Source organism: Jaculus jaculus, chromosome 10 (genome assembly GCF_020740685.1).
Source record: "Jaculus jaculus isolate mJacJac1 chromosome 10, mJacJac1.mat.Y.cur, whole genome shotgun sequence".
In the NCBI taxonomy this organism is placed as follows: Eukaryota; Metazoa; Chordata; class Mammalia; order Rodentia; family Dipodidae; genus Jaculus; species Jaculus jaculus.
Window position 1 is genome coordinate 57,823,834 of NC_059111.1, and position 22,480 is coordinate 57,846,313.

At 37.5% G+C, this 22,480-nt stretch overlaps 1 non-coding gene across 1 annotated transcript; it reads left to right on the plus strand.

The window, feature by feature from the left end:
• Nucleotides 1–533: 533 nt before the first annotated feature.
• Nucleotides 534–724, plus strand: LOC123464326. Its single transcript, XR_006639547.1, has one exon. It is a non-coding gene; the product is annotated as a U2 spliceosomal RNA (small nuclear RNA).
• The last annotated feature ends 21,756 nt before the right edge of the window (nucleotides 725–22,480 follow it).

The window sequence follows — 22,480 nt, forward strand, 5'->3', positions numbered from 1 at the left end:
TAATTTTATCAGGAGGATATGTTCTTTATATATATATGTGTATATGTGTTTATGTGTGCTCATTTTGCTTGCTAGTCGTGTCATGTTTTTGACTGTTTGTAACTAAAGAGATGAGACGGACGCAGGTGATATTCCTTTCTCTTCTAGAGAACGATTTCAAGGAAATCAAAGACCTAAGCACAGAAATTAAAAAGAAAAAGTTAAATGTCTTTTGCAGGAGTAAATTTGCCAGATATTTGTTCTAGGTCAAGTTCACCTTACATAGAGGATCATTAAAAACAACAAAACTTTCTCTAAAGAGGTAACTTATAATTTGTCAGATATTTTAAAAGAGATTGTAATGTCCTGTTACTTAAAAGGAGGAGGTAACTGATCTGACTTCTAGGCCAGCCTGCCTCAAGATAACAACAATATTTGCCTTAATTTAGTGTCTTATTGATATTAATGACATAAAATTTTGTTAGACTACTCACTTGTTAGTGAGTAATAGGATTAATTTGGTGTAATTTTTTAATAGCCTTATAAGAAGGATAATCGCTTCTCGGCCTTTTGGCTAAGATCACATGTAGTATCTATTCTTATCAGTTTAATATCTGATACGTCTGCTATCCGAGGACAATATATTAAATGGATTTTTGGAGCTTGGAGTTGAAATAGGAGCTTACTCCGTCGACTCCACGCATCCACCTGGTATTGCAGTACTTCCAGGAATGGTGCACCCCTCAGGGGAGTAAAAAAAATAAAAAAAGAGAGAGAGAGAGAAAAGATAATTAATGATGGGGTGAGATGAATTGATTGAAGGAACTGGAAAAGAATTTTTCAATGTTGGGACATAGAATGCTCATTAAAAATGCTTTTTGAGTGGTACTGAGAATGTTAAACTATGTGGATAAAGATGTGCATATGTAGGAAAGAATTTTCAGGCTAAACCTAAACGTCATGCCTAAAGTTAGAGATTCTTCAACTGTTTACAGACTCTTAAGGATACTCTAAAAGTTTTATATAGGGACATAGTCTTAATCTAAATTCACCTTACATCAGACACAGGTGATGCCTATGTTAGGTGGGTCACAAAGTCATAAGTACAGATGTAATTGGAGGTTTAACCAGGTTAAACATAGACAAGAGTCTATCACCTTGTGTTTTGCAAATGGGTAAATTTGCTATGTAAAAACAAACAACTTCAGAATAGAAAAGAAATGTCAGGATGCTTATCTCTCTGCTCTGTAATTTCATTTTGCTCTTGCTTTCCAACATATGCTACTTAAATTCATGGAAAGCTGGACTCTTAAAAAAAAAAAAAAAAAACAGGTGGAACCCCCTTTATCTCAAGCCCCATGCAAGTTTAAGCCATGTGTCCCCCAGACTCTGACTAGAGACAAAAATGGCCAATTGTCTCTTGACAAGGAAAAAGGAATACAGCGTATAACTGTGGTTCTCTTTAGTTCATCTCTTATGAACACCTAAAGTCACATCTGTTAGATAAAGTCTCTCACTGGACAAAATGTTAAATAGATAAACTGAGTCTTATGATAAGGCCTCACTCATTAACAGGTCATTGATGCTAATTTGTTATGATTTAAGGGTTATAAAACTGGCTTTAAGACTCTCTCAGTAAAGTAAATTAGGTTCCTCTTTTCATCAAGGTTTTAACTATTCTAAAGATAACGGCTCACATAGAAATGGTTAATTTCCAAAGGTGAAGTACTCATACCTAAAGACATTGTGACTTTACAGATAGCTTCTGTCTTATTTATGTTAATTTTATTGAATGGTCATAACTAAGTTTAATCACTTAGGATTAAGTTATTTAATTTCAGTAATAATAACTTTCATTTCCTGGGATTTGTTGGGATAGCTTACTTAAACTTTATCAAATTTAAGTCATGGGTAAAACATAAAATTGTTTTATGTTTATAAAAATTTCTTTGGTACAAAAAATCAATAGCTATCAAGTTTAAGCCAAAATCATTGGTTGTCAAATAATGTTTTTTCTTTCAAAAAAAATTTATCAAGGGTTATATTAATTTTTAGCTAGCTATTTTGGCTCAGGAAAGACCAAATTCTACTCTATTGTATGTAAAGTAACTGTCTCAATTTTTGCATCTTAAGTTCAGTGCTTATAACAAAATTAACTCTTAAGACATATTCCCTACTTTAGGGTACAACCTCATGCTCAAACAATGGTTCTCTTCTCATCTAATATATATATATCAAATTCAAGCTCCATAGTTCTGTTTCCAATGTTTTCTGGGTAATTTGTACCCACACAGGTATCTGAACTAATCAAAGATGTTTTCACACAGGTGCTAAGACCTTATACTGTCTTACTTGTTCTTTTCTGATAATTTCTAGGTTAAATTATTTCAGTTTATAAATCAATTGGTACTGTTTTCAAGACTGGTAACAGGTTCTGCCTATATTTATAAATGTTAGATATTTAAAATGTGAGATGTGCCTACTTCCTATGCCTCAGATATATGGCTTATGCTGCCACAGTACAACAAAAATTTTTAAAGATAGGACAAAATGATTTTAGAAGCCCTTATGCCATTCTTTAACTAAGTCTATTTCAGTAATCAAATGTGCTCTATATGTACATACATCCAGGCTGATGTAACTTCCTTTCTGATTGTGTTAATCGCCTATGTATAAGCCAAAGCCAACTGGAATCATTAAAGTAAAAAGTGTCAATATTTTGGCCTGTACTCCCATGTCATGAGGCCACTGGAGATGATGGGACACTTCTACACTGGCCCTCTGGTAAGTCACCTGTCTTCCTGAGCAGAGAGGATATGAAGACCCAAACAAAATTGGTGTACAGTCTAAAACAGGAGAGTCACAATTGAAGAACAATCAGCCCTCTTGACTTCCCAAAAAAGGGAAAATTACTTGGCCAGCATGGCCCTTACTCATCCTAACAGGCAAGACACCAGTAAACTATGGGGCTACTCCTGTGTCCCTAAAGTCTCTTTGGAGAGCCATTAATGACCTCTAAAATTAATCCCTAATTAACTTTTGGCTATCTGCATGGTCTTAAACACTCAGAGAGAAATCTGTAACCAAAGATTAAAAAAAAAAAATACCTTAAATGTATAAATGGCCCTTAACTTCTGAAATTAGCTACAGCCATGATGCTAGTACAGGAACAACTTGCTGCAGGCCATATTGGACTTAACATCTCTCCTTGGAATTCTCCTATCTTTGTATTACTCCAGGACCTTAGAGAAATGAATAAGGCCATGGTACCTATGGGGGCCCTACAACCAGGCCTCCCCACTCCAGAAGCAATTCCTGCAGGACATTGTAAAATCATTATTGACCTAAAGGATTGCTTTATTTTTTTTTTTTTCTACAATTCCCTTACACTCCTCGTCAGTATTTTACATTTAGTTTACCTGTGGTAAATTTCAGAGGCCCTAAAGATAGTGGAGGCTACAATTCTGAGCCAAAGAGTCACTTTTATTTCGTATAGAAAGCCTCTTCTCTGGGCTGGAGAGATGGCTTAGCAGTTAAGGCATTTGCCTGCAAAGCCAAAGGACCCAGGTTCAACTCCCCAGGACCCACGTAAGACAGATGCACAAGGTGGAGCATGTGTCTGGAGTTAGTTTAGAGTGGCTGAAGGCTCTGGCATGCCCATTCTCTCTCTGTCTCTATTTGTCTTTCTCTGCTTCCAAATAAATAAAATATTTAAAAAAAAAAAGCCTCTTCTCCTGGTCATTTGTGCCACTGACTTTACACCCACTGGGGTGTTCTGGCAGGAGGGGCCCCTCTTCTGGATCCATTTACCCTCCAAAAGTTAAAAATGGGGGATTTATATCCCATAAAAGGCTCTCCAAGAAATATCCTTCATCATGCACTGTTTGTCCTAAACTTTTTAACCCTTGATGCTCAAGGAATGTCAGCAGCTGATTGCTTTTAGCACACAAATACAAAAAATACCTTTGCCAAAGCCATGTGGAAAGATCCTTTAACTTTAAAATGGAATGGCCCAGACCCAGTATTCATTTGGGGCCGAGGATCAGTATGCTTGTCTGACCAGAGAGACTTGTAAAACAAGCTGATGATCCTCCAGTGACATCTCACATATCCAGGGAAGAAACACTTCCCTGAGAGAATCTCCCTTTTTTCCCTAACAGGACAAAGCTGGAAGGACCTCTACTTATCTTAATCCTTTCACTCACAATCGGACCCATTATTATAATTAAAATCATGTCTTTTATATGTCAACAGATTAAAGCCATTAAGGTGCAGCCTTTACAGGTCCATTATCACAGACTGGAGCTGGCGGATCGAGGCGTTGCCACTGAAGACCTACCACCTGCATCTGTCACCCTCCCTTGATCTTACATTCTGTACTCATTTACTATACTGCTGTCCTCTACACCTCTGCTATTGCTGCGGTCTACCTGTCATGGCCAAATAGCTACCCCTCGTACGGGAGCTGCATAGGATTCAGACCTATGCATATCAACTCACAATAAAGTGAGTGTGATATGGACACCAACTTGGGTGCAAGGCAAAGCACCGCAAGGGAAGGACCTTATGTGACCGCTTCTGGATTCCCTGAGAGGTATACCTGGCTAGCATGGAGGTTGGTACCATAACTGTTATCACTAAGGCCATGACTCGCTCTCCGGCCACATAGGCCCTCCCTCCCCTCCCCAAAAGGTACCAAGGGCCAAAGATTGTGGGAAAAAGACATCCCATGGGAGGAGTCGGGTCCCTACTCCCCCAGTTGGTTAATTCCCACTGCTGCAAAGCAGGCCTCCCCCGAGGAGATGTTGGGAGCTATGAATCAAACCTCAGCCATGTTAACAGAAACTGCTATATAGCAAGTTAAGTTTCTACTTCCTCACCTAATACTCAACTACCAGGGAATCATACACTTGGCTGAATACTCTCCAATGCTGTCAGTAGAAGAAACAAAGGCATTGCAGCCCACCACTGAATAGCGAGCCTCCCCCTCTTTTGTATAAAAGAAGGGAGGAGATGTCAGGAGCCATAGAGCAAAAGCCTCTCCATTTTGCCTGGGCCTGCTCATAAACTGACTCATTACTCAGAAAGCTGGTCCATCCAGCTTTCTGTTAGATACTTCTGGAACTGGTCAGCAGGCTGCTTACAGAATCTTATCTTTTGCTAAAGGACAGTTTGTGGTCAGGATGTGAAACCTGGTGAAGTCAGGATGTTAAGCCAGTTAGGTAAGATTAGATGAACACCTAATTACATCCCCTCTAGGTTTCCTGACAACTCCTTGCCCTGGCCATGTCCCCTTCCCCCTCAACTCCTTGCCCTGACCATGTCCCCTTCCCCCTACAACCCTATATAAACCTACATGTAAGAATAAACTCTCGAGGCCGTGACAAATGTCTAGCATGGTCTCCTTCTTGTGTCTGTTTTCCTATTTTCATTCAGGTTGATTTTCACCTCGCTTCTTTGTTTGATTCCCCGCTGGCCGGGGCAATACAGAATAAACATTCTACCTAGCAACCCATGGAACCTTCTTCAAAATAGGCCATATATTAGGCCACAAAGCATGCCTCTGTAAATTCAGGAAAATTGGTGGAACTTTCTGCATTATATCAGATCACATTGCTTTAAAACTAGGAATTAACAATAAGAGACACATCACAAACTCCATCAAGTCCTGGAGAATGAACAACACACTTTTAAACAATGAATGGGTTACAGAAGAAATCAAGATATAAATTGTAAAATTTCAAGAATTGAATCACAATGAGAGCACAACATACCAAACTTATGGGACACAATGAAGGCAGTCATAAGAGGAAAATTCATAGCATTAAATGCCTTCATAACAAAATTGGAGAGATGACACATTAGTAAAATAACCATCTACCTGAAGGCATTGAAAAACAAGAAAAATCCAACACCAAGAGATCCAAATGGAAAGAAATAATCAGAACCAGAGCAGAAACTTATGATTTGGAAACTTAAGAAAATTGCTAAAATAAAGAGTTGGTACATTGAAATAACAATCATGTTTAATAATCCCTTGGAAAATTTGATCAAATAATGGGAGAAGTCTCAAATTAATAAAATCAGAAAAGAGAGAGGTCATAATAGGTATCAATGAAATTGAAGAATCATTGGGACATGCTTCCCAAACCCCTACTCAAAAATAAATTTGGATAATATGGATAAATGCATGAATTTCTAGATGCCACTTACCAATGCTAGACTCAGGCCAGATTAAGCTCCTAAACAAACCTATCATATCCATCAAGATTGAAAAGGTAATCCCAAACACCACCCAAAAGAAAAGTTCAGGACTGGATGACTTATTAGCCAAATTCTATCAAATCTTCATTGAAGAACTGAAACCAACTTTTCTCAAACTGTTTCCCAAAATTGCAAAACAGAGAATGTTCCACAACTCTTTTTATTAAGCTAGCATTGCCATAAAACCAAACCCAGACAGAGATTCAACAAGAACAGAAAACTGTAGTCCTATATCCCAGATGAACTTAGATCCAAAGATTTTGAACATAATCCTCACAAATTGATTTCAACAATACATCAAAAGCATTAAGCATTATCTACCTTGAACAAGCAGGATTAATCCCAGGGATACAAGGAAGGTTCAACATATGGAAATTGGTCAATATAATAAACCACATAAATAAACTTAATCACAAGAACCACATGATCATTTCAATAGATGCAGGGAAAGCCTTGGACAAAATAAACATTACTTCATAATCAAAAGGTTGGAGAGATTAGGCATAGATGGGTTATATCTCAACACAATAAAAGCTATATATAAAGCACCTAACACCCAAATAATACTTAGCAGGGAAAAAATCAAGGAGTTCCCATTGACATTGGGAGCACGACAAAGGAACCCACTCTCACCACTGCTCTTTAACGTAATACTAGATGTCCTAGCCCAAACAATAAGAGTGGAGAACAAAATAAAAGGGATACAAATTGGAAAGGAAAATACCAAATTAGCCCTATTTTCAGATGACATGATTCTATATATAAGTGACCTGAAAGTTTCAACTTCAAAACTTTTAAAAGTGATTAATTCCTTCAGCAAAATGGCAGTATACAAAACCAACACACAAAAATCAATCGCCTTTCTATAAGCAAAGCACAAATATGAAAAAAAGAAGAAATTGGCATGCTGTCCCATTTTCAATAGTCACCAAAAAAAAAAAAAATCATCAAATAGTTTGGAATAACACTAACAGAGGATGTAAAGATCTATAAACTAAAACATAAAAACACTCAAGAAAGAAATTGAGGAGGGAGGATTTGAGAAGACAGAAAGACTTCACATACTCCTGAATAGGCAGAATTAATATTGCAAAAATGGCAATTCTACCAAAAACAACATACAGATTTAATGCAATACCAATAAGAATTCCAACATCATTTTTCACAGAGGTAGAAAAAAATTATCTCCAAATTCATATTGAATAGCACTAGACCTTGAATATCTAAACATATCTCAGCAAAAGAAACACTTCTAGAGGTATCAACATACTGTATTACATACTATATCACAAAGCTATTGTAACAAAATCAGTATGGCACTAGGATGAAAACAGACATAGACTAATGGAGCAGCATAGAACACCAAGTCCTTTGGTCAACTAACTACAGCTTTCTGATGTTAGACAAAGGTGCCAATAATGTTGACTGGAGAAAAGACACCATATTCAACAAATGGTGCTGGACAAATTGGATAGCCACATGTAGAAAAATGAGAATAAAACTAGACCCACTCACATCGCCACAATCACAAATCAAGTCCAAATGGATAAAAGACCTCAAATATAAGACCTGAAATTCTTCAACTAATGGGAATAAATGGGAAGAACTCTCCACAATATAGGAGTGGGGAAAGACTTCCTGAATAATACCTCAGTAGCCCAGGGAATTCCAACAATCACTCAATCAATGGGATCTCATGAATCTAATAAGCTTTTGCACAGACAAAAGTGCCATAAGTTTGTTTTTTTTCTCCCACATAATGGAAGAAAAATTTTGCCAGCTATACCGCTGGCAAAGTCTTAGTATCTATAAGCCACAAAGAATAGAAAAAACTAAATAATAAAAGGTCAAACAACCCATTCACAAATGAGGTAGAGAACTGAATAGAGAGTTCTCAGAGGAAGAAATAAAACTGGATAACACACACTTAAAATATGCACAAAGACATTGCCTCTCCCCCATAACTGACTATTGTCCCCAGAATACATGACTCACAATTCTCTTGGGGATGACCTGCATCCCCAATGAGGAGGGCTTTTTCAGAAAAGGGGCAGGGATGAGGGGAAGGATGGTACCAACGTGGTATTTGCATACTAAATATGCCCATAACTAATAAAAATAAATTAAAAAAGAAAATATCAGCATTCATAGCCATCAATGAAATGCAAAATAAAACAACTACGAGATTTCACCTTATTTCAGCAAGGGTGGTAATCATTAAAAAAGCAAACACAACATATGCTGTTGAGGATGTAGGGAAAGAGGAACCCTCATCCACTATTGCTGGGAATGGAAACTTGTGCAACCACTATGGAAATCAATTTGGAGATTCCTGAAGAAGATGAATATAGCTACCAACAAACCCAGTTATTCCTTTATGGAGCATATACCCTAAATGTGCCAGGCTTCACTACAGAGAGATATTTACTCAACCATCTTCAAAGCTGCTCAATTCATAATAGCTAAGAACTGGAATTAACCCAGGTGCCCATTAGTGGATAAATGTTTAATGAATTTGTGGTACATATACACAATGGAATTCTACTCAGCAGTAATAAAAAAATACAATTAAATTTGTGTAAAAATGGATGGACTTAGTACAGAGCATATTCAGTGAACACACACAAACACAGAAATATAAACACTGCAGGTTCACATGCATCTATGGTTGCTATCCTGGATCAACTTGAGCTGCTGAAATACCAGATAGATAACTTGAGGGCCAGACAATAGGGGTGGAAGGGTTTGGGGAGAGAGGAAGGGGAAGTTGGGGAAAAATAAAAACAAAATGAAACCCAAAATTGGTACCATACAGGATGCCCACCAAAGTGCAATAGTGTAACACAGCCATGATGGGGAACCAAGTGCTCTCGACTGGGCTAAGTGATCCCCTCAGTGGTAAGGGACCAATAGCTGGAGCTGGGAAACAAGACAGAACCATATCCAAACATAAGCCCACTCTCCATTATTAAGCTACCATCAATTGTGGGCAACAAGAGGGCTTACCCCTACTAAATTCTCTATTTAAAAAATGTAAGGCTTATCTCATTTGTCTGGTGCTAACTTACACTGCCTTGGAGAATCTGCTTCTCTTTTTCAGATAGATGCAGATCCTAAGGAGAGAGCTACCCATCATACCTCAAAAGGGCCCCAGCTGAAAATAAGAATAATTGGCAAAACAAGCAAGGGTTATGTTTGCTTAGTGAACCAGGTACTAGAACAAGGGTAAAGGAGATCAACACAGAGAAAACTAAACTCCTACCAAATCAGAGATCTAGAGACCCAGAGGCCCCCAAAACCTCATCACTGAAGCAGACCAAAAATGAACCCAACATGGCTCAGGGAAATTTTGCAGAAGAGGGGGAGGAAAGAATGTCAGAACTACATATTGGGTTATGATATGCAGAGACATTCATCCTACCCATAATTGTGGGCTAACTCCAGAATGCATGACCCATATGCCTCAACAAAGAGGGGTTAAGGGGAGGGGTAGGTTGTGGATGAGCCTAATAATGGTACCAAACTGACTATATTCACTGAATACAAAACTAATTAATAAAAAAAAATTCTGACTCTAAAAAAAAAATTAGTACCATAGAAACCTTTTCTCTTGAAGGTAGGCTAAAAGATATAACCCTCAATAGATGTATAGGGTGAGTTACACCTCCAAATAAAAGGCAAGGGATAGCGGGTGGGATGAAACTTACACTTAAAAGTGTTGCCTCTGACCTGTAACTCCGAGGACTAGAGATTGGTTCTGCTCACATTGAGCTATTGATCAGAGAGAACTATAAGGTTCATACAGTAAAGCAGGCTTCTGTCAAAGCGCTTGATTACTTGCCTGAGGTAAAAGGTAAGACCCAATTCCTGAAGACACCATATGCTGCCAACACAGAACATGGAGAGACATGGCTGGAATCTAGATGAGAGACAGTCCCCAGACAGCCTATCTAGTGCTGTAAAGGAGCCCATACCTAGAACTGAGAACCAGGTCTTAATCCTATGGAAGCAAAGATTATGCTCTCCAATGTCAAGCAACCTCTAGTCTTTGGATAAAAGAAAAGCTATATCCGTCAAATTATCCCTAAATTAATAATGCTTATCTAATTTAACTTATGCTGGCTTCACTCTGCATTGGAAAATCTGTTTGTTGTTTGTTTTAGAAGGCAGTAAGACCTGAGGAGATAAACCACCCCTTGCATCTTAGCCAAGGTTCACAGGGAATCACAGAGGAATTGGGGAGACATGTAGGAGTGCTGTTTTCATGTGAACTTGACAATCAGCATTAGGGTGAAGGAAACAGGTGCTATGGATACTCAACACATACAAAAGTAGATATCCAAAGGCTCCTAACAGCTCATTACTGAAGTAGACTCAAAACACACCCAGCAAGGCTCAGGGAATTTTGCAGAAAGATTGTAAGAGCTGTAAGTTCGGAAAGCATTCCCAGAAATATTGCCTCTCCCCCAATAAGTGATCATTATTTTCATAAGGCATAACCCATGGGGATTACCAACTACCCCACTAAAGAGGGCCCCCTGCAAATGGGGGCAGAGAGGAGGAGGGAAAAGTTGGCACTAATACATGATATTTCCATATGAAGTATGATCTTTAAAAAATCTGTTAACATAGTTTGCTACAATTAAAAAATATGAGGTTCAAGGCTGGAGAGATGGCTTAGCGGTTAAGTGCTTGCCTGTGAAGCCTAAGGACCCCGGTTCGAGGCTCGGTTCCCCAGGTCCCACGTTAGCCAGATGCACAAGGGGGCGCACGCGTCTGGAGTTCGTTTGCAGAGGCTGGAAGCCCTGGCGCGCCCATTCTCTCTTTCTCTCCTCTATCTGTCTTTCTCTCTGTGTCTGTCGCTCTCAAATAAATAAATAAAAATTAAAAAAAAATTAAAAAAAATATGAGGTTCAAGATCCTTGGGAAACTAAGTGTCTTGAAAGAAACAAGACAGCTTGAAATGAAAACTATACTTTAAAATATACAATACAGTTTGAATAGAAGATGTTACAACAATACTACTGGCCAGTTTTTCAATATATGTTCTAAGAATCTTTGGTACAATTTGCCAAGAAAGTCACTCCTATAAATCTTTGCCTATGCCTATTGGTCCTTGTAGTCTATATTTAAGCATAATAATTTTATGAAACACACTTCAAGATTATACAAAAAATATGCAGCTGATTCAGCTTCTATTGCATCTTACCTCATCAGTGAAGACATTAAGAAACAATGCTGGTGACATTGGTATATATTTGAATGCTACTTTTATAAAGCACACTGAAATAAAATGAAAATGTGCTTACTATAAGGCTATAAATGAAAGGTTATTTTGCTCAGAGATGTAGTATAGGCAATGTAATTGACTTCTTACCAAAACCAGAAACTCTTTTCCAAATCAAGAAATGTGCTGGGTAGTTTTTTTTTTTTTTTTTTTTTTCTTGTTTTTTTTTTAATCAATTACCCTTATATACTAAGGTAAAAAGTTGGAGCTGGTAAATATTTTATGAGATAGCACTAATAATAAATGTATAATACTTGTCTGCTTTTCTCCTGGAATTGTTTCTTGTAATAATTCACTTAAAGAAAAGCAGTCAGGTAAATTTGCTTCAATGTTTTGTTCTCATTCCTTTGGTTTATTGCATTAGACATAAAAAAGCAAAATACTAACACAATGTACAAATTGGAACTCCATGACATGTTCTTTCCAAAGCCATGTATTTTCCTTGAGTGTGAGCCCAAAATACTTTTTGTTAATTTACTAAATTTACTTGTTAAAATAAAAATAAAATATCAGCAGGGAGTGGTGTCAAAGGCCTTTAATACCAGCATTTGAGAGGCAGAGGTAGGACTGAATTTGAGTGTGAGTTTGAGGCCACCCTGAGACTCCATAGTGAATTCCAGGTCAGCCTGAGCTAGAGAGAGAGAGAGACCCTACCTTGAAAAAAAAAAAAAGGAAGAAAAATAAAAATACAATATAAACTATGTAAGATATTTGAAATGTTTTTTTTTTATTTTTATTTATTTGTGAGAGGCAGATAGAGATAGAGATACATAGGTAGAGAGGATGGATGTGCCAAGACCTCCAACTACTGCAAACAAACTCCAGATGAATGTGTCTTATGTGGGTCCTGCAGAATCACACCTATGTCATTTGGCTTTGCAGGCCAAGTGCCTTAACACCTAAGCCATCTCTCAAGCTCCAAAAGTGTTTCTTTTAAACTTTATTTATATGCATATGTATGTATGTATGCATGTATGTATTTATGTATGCATGTGTGTGGAGTAGGGGTGCAAATGCTGAGGCCTCTTGTTCCTGAAAACTACTACCAGCTGCTTGGGTCATGATTTGGATCTGTCTTACATGGGTGGCTTTAGAATTTTTCCCAGGCTGGCAGGCTTTTCAAAGAAGAGTGTTTAACTGCTGAGCCATCTTCCCAGACCTGAATATGGTTCTTGGCAAATGAATTATTTTATTACCAGACAAATGGTCACTTATTTATTCATTAACATACTTTATTTTGAAATATGGTCTCACTATGTAACCCAAGCTGGCAACTTAATTTCTTGCCTTGGCTTCCCAAATGTTGGAATTGTATGTATGTGCCACCACAACCTGGTAAAATCACATTGCATTCCATTCTCTTTTACTCTATCATGTAAATCTGAAGATGAATAGTCTTTAAGGAAATCTGCAATTAATAAAAAAAATCTTGGTTAAGTACCATTTCCACTATGAGAAAATCTGGTTTTGGTGAATTGCTACAGCAAGCAAGAGAAGACCAAAATCTCAATGGTGAGTTTGTAAGCCTCAGCAATGCCATAGGACACTTTCTTTCTCTAGAGACTCAAAGGTGAAAACCAAGTAATATTTGTAAAACATGTTCAGTTCGTCCTGCATCAAGGTCAAGAGCACGTCTGACATAAAGATACAAAAATTTTTGTCTTGCATTCTAAACATTTTCATGCACTAGAGACCAAGACATAATTTACTTGGCACTAAGGGAGCTCTCACAGGCAGGACAGAGGCACTTTCAAGGAGGTTGAACCCATGCTCTGCACAATTAAGCAGTGCTGTCCACCCAGTGAGGATACTTCACAGTGCCATGCATTTTCATCCCAATCTGACCATTTGGTAAATTTAAATGAAAGGTTTATTGGGTACAAGCAGTAAGTGATCTAGCTAATAAGATGATAAATCAAAAAAAAAATAGGAAGAAAGAAAGTTATCTTTTGAAAATACAAACCACAATTCCAACAGGACATAATAGAGACACAATATTTTTGACTAGTCCATACCTATGACTCAATATATAAAAGGGGAGAAAAAATCTATGTAACATACATAATAAAGGTACTTTATAGCTATATATATAAGAGCTAAAGTGTAGATAGAATTTTACCTGGTCCCAAAATGTTTAGTATTTCAGTAGTTTCACCATAGTTCTAAACTCAACATACCATGGTATCAGAATTTTAACTTCTTTTTAACTTTTTCAATTTTCAGTTTTTATCAGGAGATATCATTTCACTAAGTGGCTTGGACTGGTCTCAAATTTGCTGTGCAACCAAGGAAAGCCTTGAACTTTTGTTCCCCTGTCTTAGCCTCCCAAATAGCTGGGATTATAGGTCAGTACCACCAGGGCTTATGAATGGACTTCTTATTTCAATAGAATGTAAGCAAAATATAAGCTGAAAATATCTGATAGCAAGAGTAGAATTGTATTCTTACACCCAAATTTAAAAACATTAGTACAATAGCCCCACATACTATAATGAAATTATAATTATTGTCTCTATTATGGTGAAAAAATACAATTTATTTTGAGGTATTTTGCAAATAAGAAGGTAGAAAGTAAGAAGGGGATGCAGATGCATTAATATGTATTTTAGTGCCCACTGTTTTCTAAGGGATTCTACTTTCTTTAAAACGTACAGTGATTTTACAAGATAGAAGTATTATCCCCAGTTGAAAAATACTGAGTTTCCAAATTATTTGGTAAATTTGCTATTGAGAGAAGTAAGGTTTGCCTTATGGACTTCCCGCAGGCACACTGAATTCTTATGAATAGATCCACCATCTCTATGGTCACAAAAATCAGATTAAACATAAAAATATGAATTTAAGGAAAGTGGTGTTACAGGAAACAAAGTAAGGTATTAATAACTTCAGGATGATGATGTTACCTGTGAACAGACTCCTTTTTCTTGTGCATCTCTTCTTCCCATCATTTCTGCCTACTATGTCCCATGCTCTCTACTGTTATACACAATCCAACAAAATCTAAAGTGATGTTTATTTATCTCTAATTTTTTCAAACATTGCTATCATTGGGACTTTTCTAAAATAAAATTTATGCCATAGATCACTCCTTAAGACCCAATAATGGTTCTTACTATAATACTACAGACTCTCACAAAAACAAACAGAAAGCAATTTGCTTTCTGTTTAGCTCATAAGCATCATACCTATCCTCTAAATGGTCCCCACCAGAAAGTTAAAACCATTCTATGACATAAATGATGTGGTTCTCAATTTTCTCTCTGTTTGCTTATTACACAACATCTCTCACCAGATCTACATAGCTCATATTGAATTCCCAGCTCCTCAATCTTCCATAATGTTTCCTCCATCCATGCTGCATACTGATCCTTTCTCCAAGCATAAATTATATAGGTATATGGATTAGTTAGAGAGAAAGTGATAAATGATAAAAGATAGATATTTGACACACACACACACACACACACACACACACACACATATATATATATATACATATATATATGTATATATATATATTATACATAAAATATTTTTTTTATCTGAGATGATTTCCCTGTTACTATTCCCAATGTAGAACTAATTCATTCACTATTCATTCCTTCTAGTTTTCCTAATTATTTATGTTAGGACCATTCTGTCTTTTACATGTACAAATGTATGCATATTTTGATAGTGGTAAGCTTTGTTTCATGAGAGCCTAGTGTTTAGTACAGATCCTGGAATACTGTCTAGATTATTATCCAATCTTTATTAAAATAACTGATAACTTCCTAGTTACCAATAAATAAATAATATTAGGCTTGATAAATCTAAACAAATAAATTAAAGACATTACTGTTACTTAGGAAGATCATCTTGTCCTCTTGATCTTGAAGAGGAAACTGACTTTCTTATTTATTATTATTTATTGTTGGTTAGAATATTTCAAGATTATTATATTTTATTTTGTCTCCTCAGAAATATACCTTCACAATTAATATGTAGCAAAAAATTCTTCTTTGATAAATTCTTACTCATTTTTTATATTTCATTTCATATTACTTTTATTGTCATTATTTTACTTTTTTTCTATGTTTCTTTGGAAAAAATAACACAAAGAGAATGTTACATACAAGTCTTTCCTGGGAAGAGAAATTCCAAGCCAGTAGGATTAGAAAGGAAAGGGAAGTGAGGAAGGAGGACGAGAAAGCAAATATTTGGGAGTATGATACAAATCGGGCCATACAGTAATATGAGAACCCTGTTAGTGTGTGGTCCTGAGCAATGAGGTCCTAGAGTCATGCCACTTTCTGTCTAATTCAATGGGAAAGGAAAGGCAAAATACTTAGTCTTTATGTGTAGTTTCCTGTTCTTTGAATTTGAATATTGTCCCCATCATTGAAAAATTTTCCTGCTTTTATGAATTGCCTTTCACAGCCAGTCCAGGCAATTTCTGGGGAAACTAAATGTTACATCCTGAGACTGATACTTCCTCTGTGTCAAACGGAGATGAATGGGAACAGAACCTCTGTGGGTCAAGCTGGAGGAGACTTCCCTGCTGAAGTCCATTTTGAAGTGACAGCAATAGCAACCATGATAAATGTCACTTCTCACCTGCAAATCAGGCTGCAGTTGTAGAGCTATGAGTAGAAATGATGGAAGCACCATCTATTTTTTTCTCTAATATGTAAAGAAACTGCCCTAAATGACCATAAATTGATTCAGGTATACTCTATTGTACCCTCCAGATTTATGTTTAATCTCTGATCTCCTGTGAGAAGGAGTGAGCAGTATATTCTCTCTAATAGAGAATGAACATACCCAACCTTTTAATCCCAACTTCTTTACAGATCTTGACAAATGTTAGGGTACTAAGGCTTTAGCATAAAGTACAGAGACATCAAATTGTATTTCTATATACTAATGATAAACGTATGATTCCAAACTTCAAGGCACAAATCATGTATAACTGTAAAAGCTAAGTTGGGCCAGGAGAGAACCCTAGTATGCACAGAAGGAAAGCTATTCAAATAAAGATAGTCTTGTTGGATCATGGTCACTTGTCCAATGGAGGCCCGCCATGAACATAAACCATAGGACAGATTTGTCCAAAAGTTGAAATGACCCTCTTAACACCTGTGCTTATAACTGACAATCTCTAAATGGAGGATCTAGATGGAAAAATCTTTTACTGTATTTAAAAAAAAATGTGTTTCTTTAAGTCCTCTATCAGACATGTTCACATAGAGTTATATCTTCATTATTGGACAATATTCTTTTCTCTTAGTTTTTTTTCTCCTTTTTCATCTGTTTCCCTGTCTACACTATAGGTTTAGTAGTAATTTGATTTTGTATTTTTAAAAAAATATATCGTTATTTATTCATTTGTTTCCAAGGAGAGGTAGGGAGAGAGAGTGTGTATGTGTGTTTGTGTGTGTGTGTGAGAGAGAGATGGGGGGGGAGGTGTTAGGGCCTCTTGCCAGTGCATACAAACTCTAGTTGCATGCACCATTTTGGGTATCTGGCTTTAAGTGTGTACTGAGGAATCAGACTCCAGCCATCAGACATTGAAGGCAAATGCCTTAACTGCTGAGGAGCATCTCTTCAGTCCTGATTTTATAGTTTTTTAAAAAACAACCATTATTTCAATATTTTATTCCCTGTCATTTAAATTATTTTCAAAAATATTTATTTATTTACTTATTTGAGAGAGAGGCAGATACAGAGAGGGGCAGAGATAGAGAGAGAGACAGTGAGAGTGACAGGGAGGAAGAAAGGGAGGGAGGGAGAGAGAGAGAGAGAGAGAGAGGGAGAGAGAGAATGTGCATACCAAGACCTCCAGCCCTGTAAAGAAACTATATATGCATGTACCACCTATATCTGGCTTACATGGGTCCTGGGAAATCGAACCTGGGTCCTCATTCTTTACAGACAAGTGCCTTTATTCCTTTTCTTACAATTATCTAATTATGTTTTCCAAGTTTCTCATTACTGAATTTTTTTTCCTTATTTTCTTTCTAATTTCTCTTTGCTTAGTAACATTTTTTTAAGCAGAAACTTCATATGGAAAATCATGTGTGGTACCATTTCCCTTTTCCATGCTCCCATTCTCTGAGGTCCTTCCTTAGTGCAGTTATTCCTATTCACCATGGGGTTATGGGTTGAGCTGTGAGAACATCAATCAGTCAGTTATCATGTGTGTGTGTGTGTGTGTGTGTGTGTGTGTGTGTGTGTGTGTGTGTGTAAAATGCCTCTGGATACTCCTTCCCAAACATTTGCTAGTACAATCTTTCCAGCCCCTCTTCCACAATGTTCTCTGAGATTTTGCAGGTGTGTTGTAAGTGTACTTTAGTGTTGAGCTCTCAGCACCTTTTATGTTTCTTCTTTGATACATTTTGCATGTCCTCAGTATCTAGTGCCATCACACTGGTGCAGGTTGTCAAGCTCACCTGAGAAGGAAGCTGAAAAGATTTTCTCCTCAAAAATACCTGCTTAGAATAGCATTTTCCTAAGGTCTAAGCCAAGAAGACACATAGAAGCCACTTGTAATGTGATCAAGGTGGACAGGGTACAGTTTATGTTGGTAGGAGAACTTGGAATCATTGTCCACATCCACTGGTTTTACATATATGAAGGATGAAAGAATCAGGCAGATTTTTATTAACAACATGAGGAGATTTAGAATCTCTATGGAAACATATTTCTGGGTATGTTTTTAGGATGTTTCCAGAAAGATTTAACTGAGGAGGGAAGACACCCTAAATATGGGTGGCAGTGTGCTTGAGTATTAGACTGAATAAAGAGTATAAATTAAGCTGAGTGCCAGCATTCATCTCTATCTGCTTCCTGACTGTTGACACAAAGTGAGCAGTTGCCTCACATTATCACTGCCATTCCTTCCCAAGCCCTTTCTTTTTTTTTATTCATTTATTTATTTATTTGAGAGTGACATAGAGAGAAAGAGGCAGAAACAGAGAAAGAGAGAGAGAATGGGCATGCCAGGGCTTCCAGCCACTGCAAACAATTCCAGATGTGTGGGCCCCCTTGTGCATTTGGCTAACGTGGGTCCTGGGGAATCAAGCCTCGAACCAGGGTTCTTAGGCTTCACTGGCAAGCGCTTAACAGCTAAGCCATCTCTCCAACCCAGCCCTTTCTTTCTTAAATTTCTTCTGTTCAGTATTTTGTCAAAAATAATACAACATTCAAACAAAACAAGCTGTGTAGTTTGGATATATATCCCCCAGTAAACTCAGGAGTTTTATTAAAGTGTTTAACTTAGATTTTCAGCCACATGACTGAAAGAGTTGTCACTGGGGTCAAATCCTGCTGTCCAGTCCAAAGGTATGTTTGAGGGCAGATCTGAGTTTTCAGTGTAAAGGTATGCAGATTGCTTGAGCTCTTCCTGGGCCCAAGCTGGTTGCTGTTGCTTTTGGTATATGCAGGCTGCTGGTGGTTTTTGTATCTACTTAGATCTGTAAAAAAGCCACTCTCTTTCACCATTGTGGAACTTCCCCTAGATGTGTAAGTTTCAAATAAATTCCTTCTTCCCATAAAGTATGTCTGGTTTGGAAGTTCATCCCAGCAAAGTGAACCTGTATACAACAGAAACATTTAGAATCCCAACAGGTGTGACCAGAGAACATAATATGTGCTATGTTCAATATGTCAAAAATACAAAGCAAATAAACAATAACATCTCTAAAGACAAAAATTTACTTTTACCCTAAATGGTAAACACATCTGAATAATATCAAATCTCTCATCAGCTATGCTAAAGGCCACGAAACAAGGAACAATATCTTTAGAGCCCTAAAAGTGAAAGAAAAATCTGTCAACTAAGATTGCTACTTCCTACAAGGCTATCTTTAAGTACTGATAGACAAATAAAGGCACTTCATTTCAAAACAAGCACAGACTAAGGCAGTTCATGAGCACCAAACAGACACTGCAGGAGACACTTAAAGGAAAACACAGTGGAGGAAGAAAGCCTGCCTCAATTACTAGAGCTCAGGAAAGAGCAAATTTTATGAAAGGAACAGGTGATCCAAGGAGAGCTAAGAAATAATACAACATGTAAAATAATAAACCAGCAAGATCCTAACACTAGTAGAGTGATGGAAACAAATAAAGAATATTTTGCCAACAATAACAGCAACCAATAAATAACAGGGATTAATAAACATCATTCCATAATGGCTTTAAATGTAAATGGCCTCAACTAATCAACAAAGAGAAAGTGATTAGCTGATGAATTTAAAAACCTGACTTACATGTCTATTGCTTCCAAGATACCTACTCTTTAATCCTCAAAATATAGAGGCAGAGGCTAGAGAGATGGCTTAGCACTTGAACACTTGCTTATGAAGCCTAAGGACCTGAGTTCAAGGCTTGATTCCCAGATGCAGAGTTGGCACATGAATCTGGAGTTCATTTTCAGTAGTTAGAGGCCCTGGTGCTCCCTCTCTCTCTCTATTTCTCTCCCTGCCTTTTTCTCTCTGTGTCTTCTGCTCTCAAATAAATAAATAAAATTAAAATATAAAAGGTTTTAAAAGATGGTCATTCTCAGTGAACTTACCCAATCACAGAAAAAAAATCAACACATAGTCTCACTCATCTACAACACCTAACCTGTATCTACCCAAGATACCTTACATACCCAGCAAGCACCTCATGGAGTAGACAATAGGATGAATGGGGAGGGAGAGAAGGGCATCGAAGGGGTGGAAAACAGTAATCTGGACCCAAACGGCAATGGTACCATAAAATTCTACTTCCTAAAAGGCAGACCAAATGGCTGAACCTTCACTAGACCCTTACAGGAAACACCTGAACCACAAGACACTGGAGAGGGTAGGATCAAGACTAACCTAAATCTTCTACATCTTCCCTTCCTTCCTCTCCCCCTCTCCCCCCTCTCTCTCTCCTCTCTAACTCTTGTATATTAGTTATGTTTTTCCTCAATTTCTTAGTGGGCACTGACCTGTAACCCCCACTACCAGCTTCGGGCTACCATCCACAATGAGCTTTTGATCAGAGAAACCTACAAGATTTCCCAAAACAAAGACTTCTTTCAGAGTACTTGATGACCCACCAAAGGCCAGTGGTAAGACCCTATTGCTGAAGACTCCATATGCAACTGACAAGTAAAATGGAATGGCATGCCTGGAAGCCAGGAGAGAGTCAGTCCCCAGACAGTCAATGTGTCTAGTGCCAGAAGGTGCTACATGGGTGACTGGGGGAAATGACCAATATCTGTCCAAGCAACTCATGGTCTAACCTAATTAGCAACAAATAACCTGATGTGATGCCCACACAAGTTCAATAGCCATGGTGGGGAGCCAACTGCTCTTGATTTGGCTAACTGATCCCCTCAGTGGCAGAAGACCCATAGCTGGAGCTGGGAAACAAGTCAGAACCATACCCAAACATAAGCCCACTCTCCAATATCAAGCTACCATCAATCATGGGGTACAAGAGGGCCTACACCTATCAAACTCTCTATCAAAAAAGTAAGTGTGGGCTGGAGAGATGGCTTAGTGGTTAAGTGCTTGCCTGTGAAGCCTAAGGACCCCAGTTGGAGGCTCAGTTCCCCAGGTCCCACGTTAGCCAGATGCACAAGGGGGCTCACACATCTGGAGTTCGTTTGCAGAGGCTGGAAGCCCTGGTGCACCCATTCTCTCTCTCTCCCTCTATCTGTCTTTCTCTCTGTGTCTGTCGCTCTCAAATAAATAAATAAATAAATAAATAAATAATTTTTTAAAAAAGTAGGTGCTATCTCAATTTTCCAGGTGCTAACTTAATCTCCATTGGAGAATCTGCTTCTCTTTTTCAGATAGATGCAGATCCTAAGGAGAGAGCTGCCCCAACATACCTCAAAAGGGGCCCAACTGAAACTAAGGATAATTCGCAAAACAAGCAAGGGTGATGTTTTCCTGATGAACCAGATACCAGCACAAAGGGGAAGGAGACCAACACCGAGAAAAATCAACTCCTACCAAATCAGAGAGCCAGAGCCTCAGAGGTCCCCAACACCTCAGCACTGAAGCATACCAAAAATGAACCCAACATGGCTCAGGGAAATTTTGCTGAAGAGGGGGCGGAAAAAATGTCATAGTCACATGTTGGGTCGTGATATGCAGAGACATTTATCGTACCAATAACTGTGGGCTAACTCCACAATGCACGACCCATTTACATCAACAAGGAGGGTCCCTTGGGAGGGGGTAGATCATGGATGAGCCTAAACAATTGTACCAAACTGCCTGTATTTGCTGAAAAGAAAACTAATAAATTGAATTTAAATAAAATAAAATAAAATAAAAAGATCTAAAAAAAAAGATGGAGGCCAATCCATCAAGTAAACCAACAACCAAAAACTTAGCTTGCTATAGCTGCATTGCTATTTGAAAACATAGATATAAAATCAAATAAATCAAAGGAGGTTTTATAAGGCTACTACATAAGAATAAATGGAACAAATCAAGAAATATAACAATTCTAAATATATGTGCAACAAATATTGGGATTGATAACTTCATAAGACAAATGCTAATAGATATAAAAGTGCACATAGGTCCTCTTACATAATAGTGAGTAACTTCAATACCCCACTCACCTATAGACAGGTCATCCAAACTAAAAGTCATAAAAGAAACTTTGGGGTTAAACTCACCATAGATCAAAGGACCCAGTATATATCTATAGAATATTCCAACCAACAGAGACAGAATAAGCATCTTTGCAGCAGCCCATGGAGCCTTTTCCAAAATAGAATTCACCCTAGGCCACAAGATGAATTTTAACAAATACAAAAAGTTGAATTGATTTCTTGTATCTTTTCAGATATTAGTATAATAAAATGATAAATAAATAAGAAAAACTACAAAACCTGCACAAATACCTAGAAAATGAACAATATATTAACAAAATCAGGAAGGAGATTTAACAATTAATAGCATTTAAATCTTG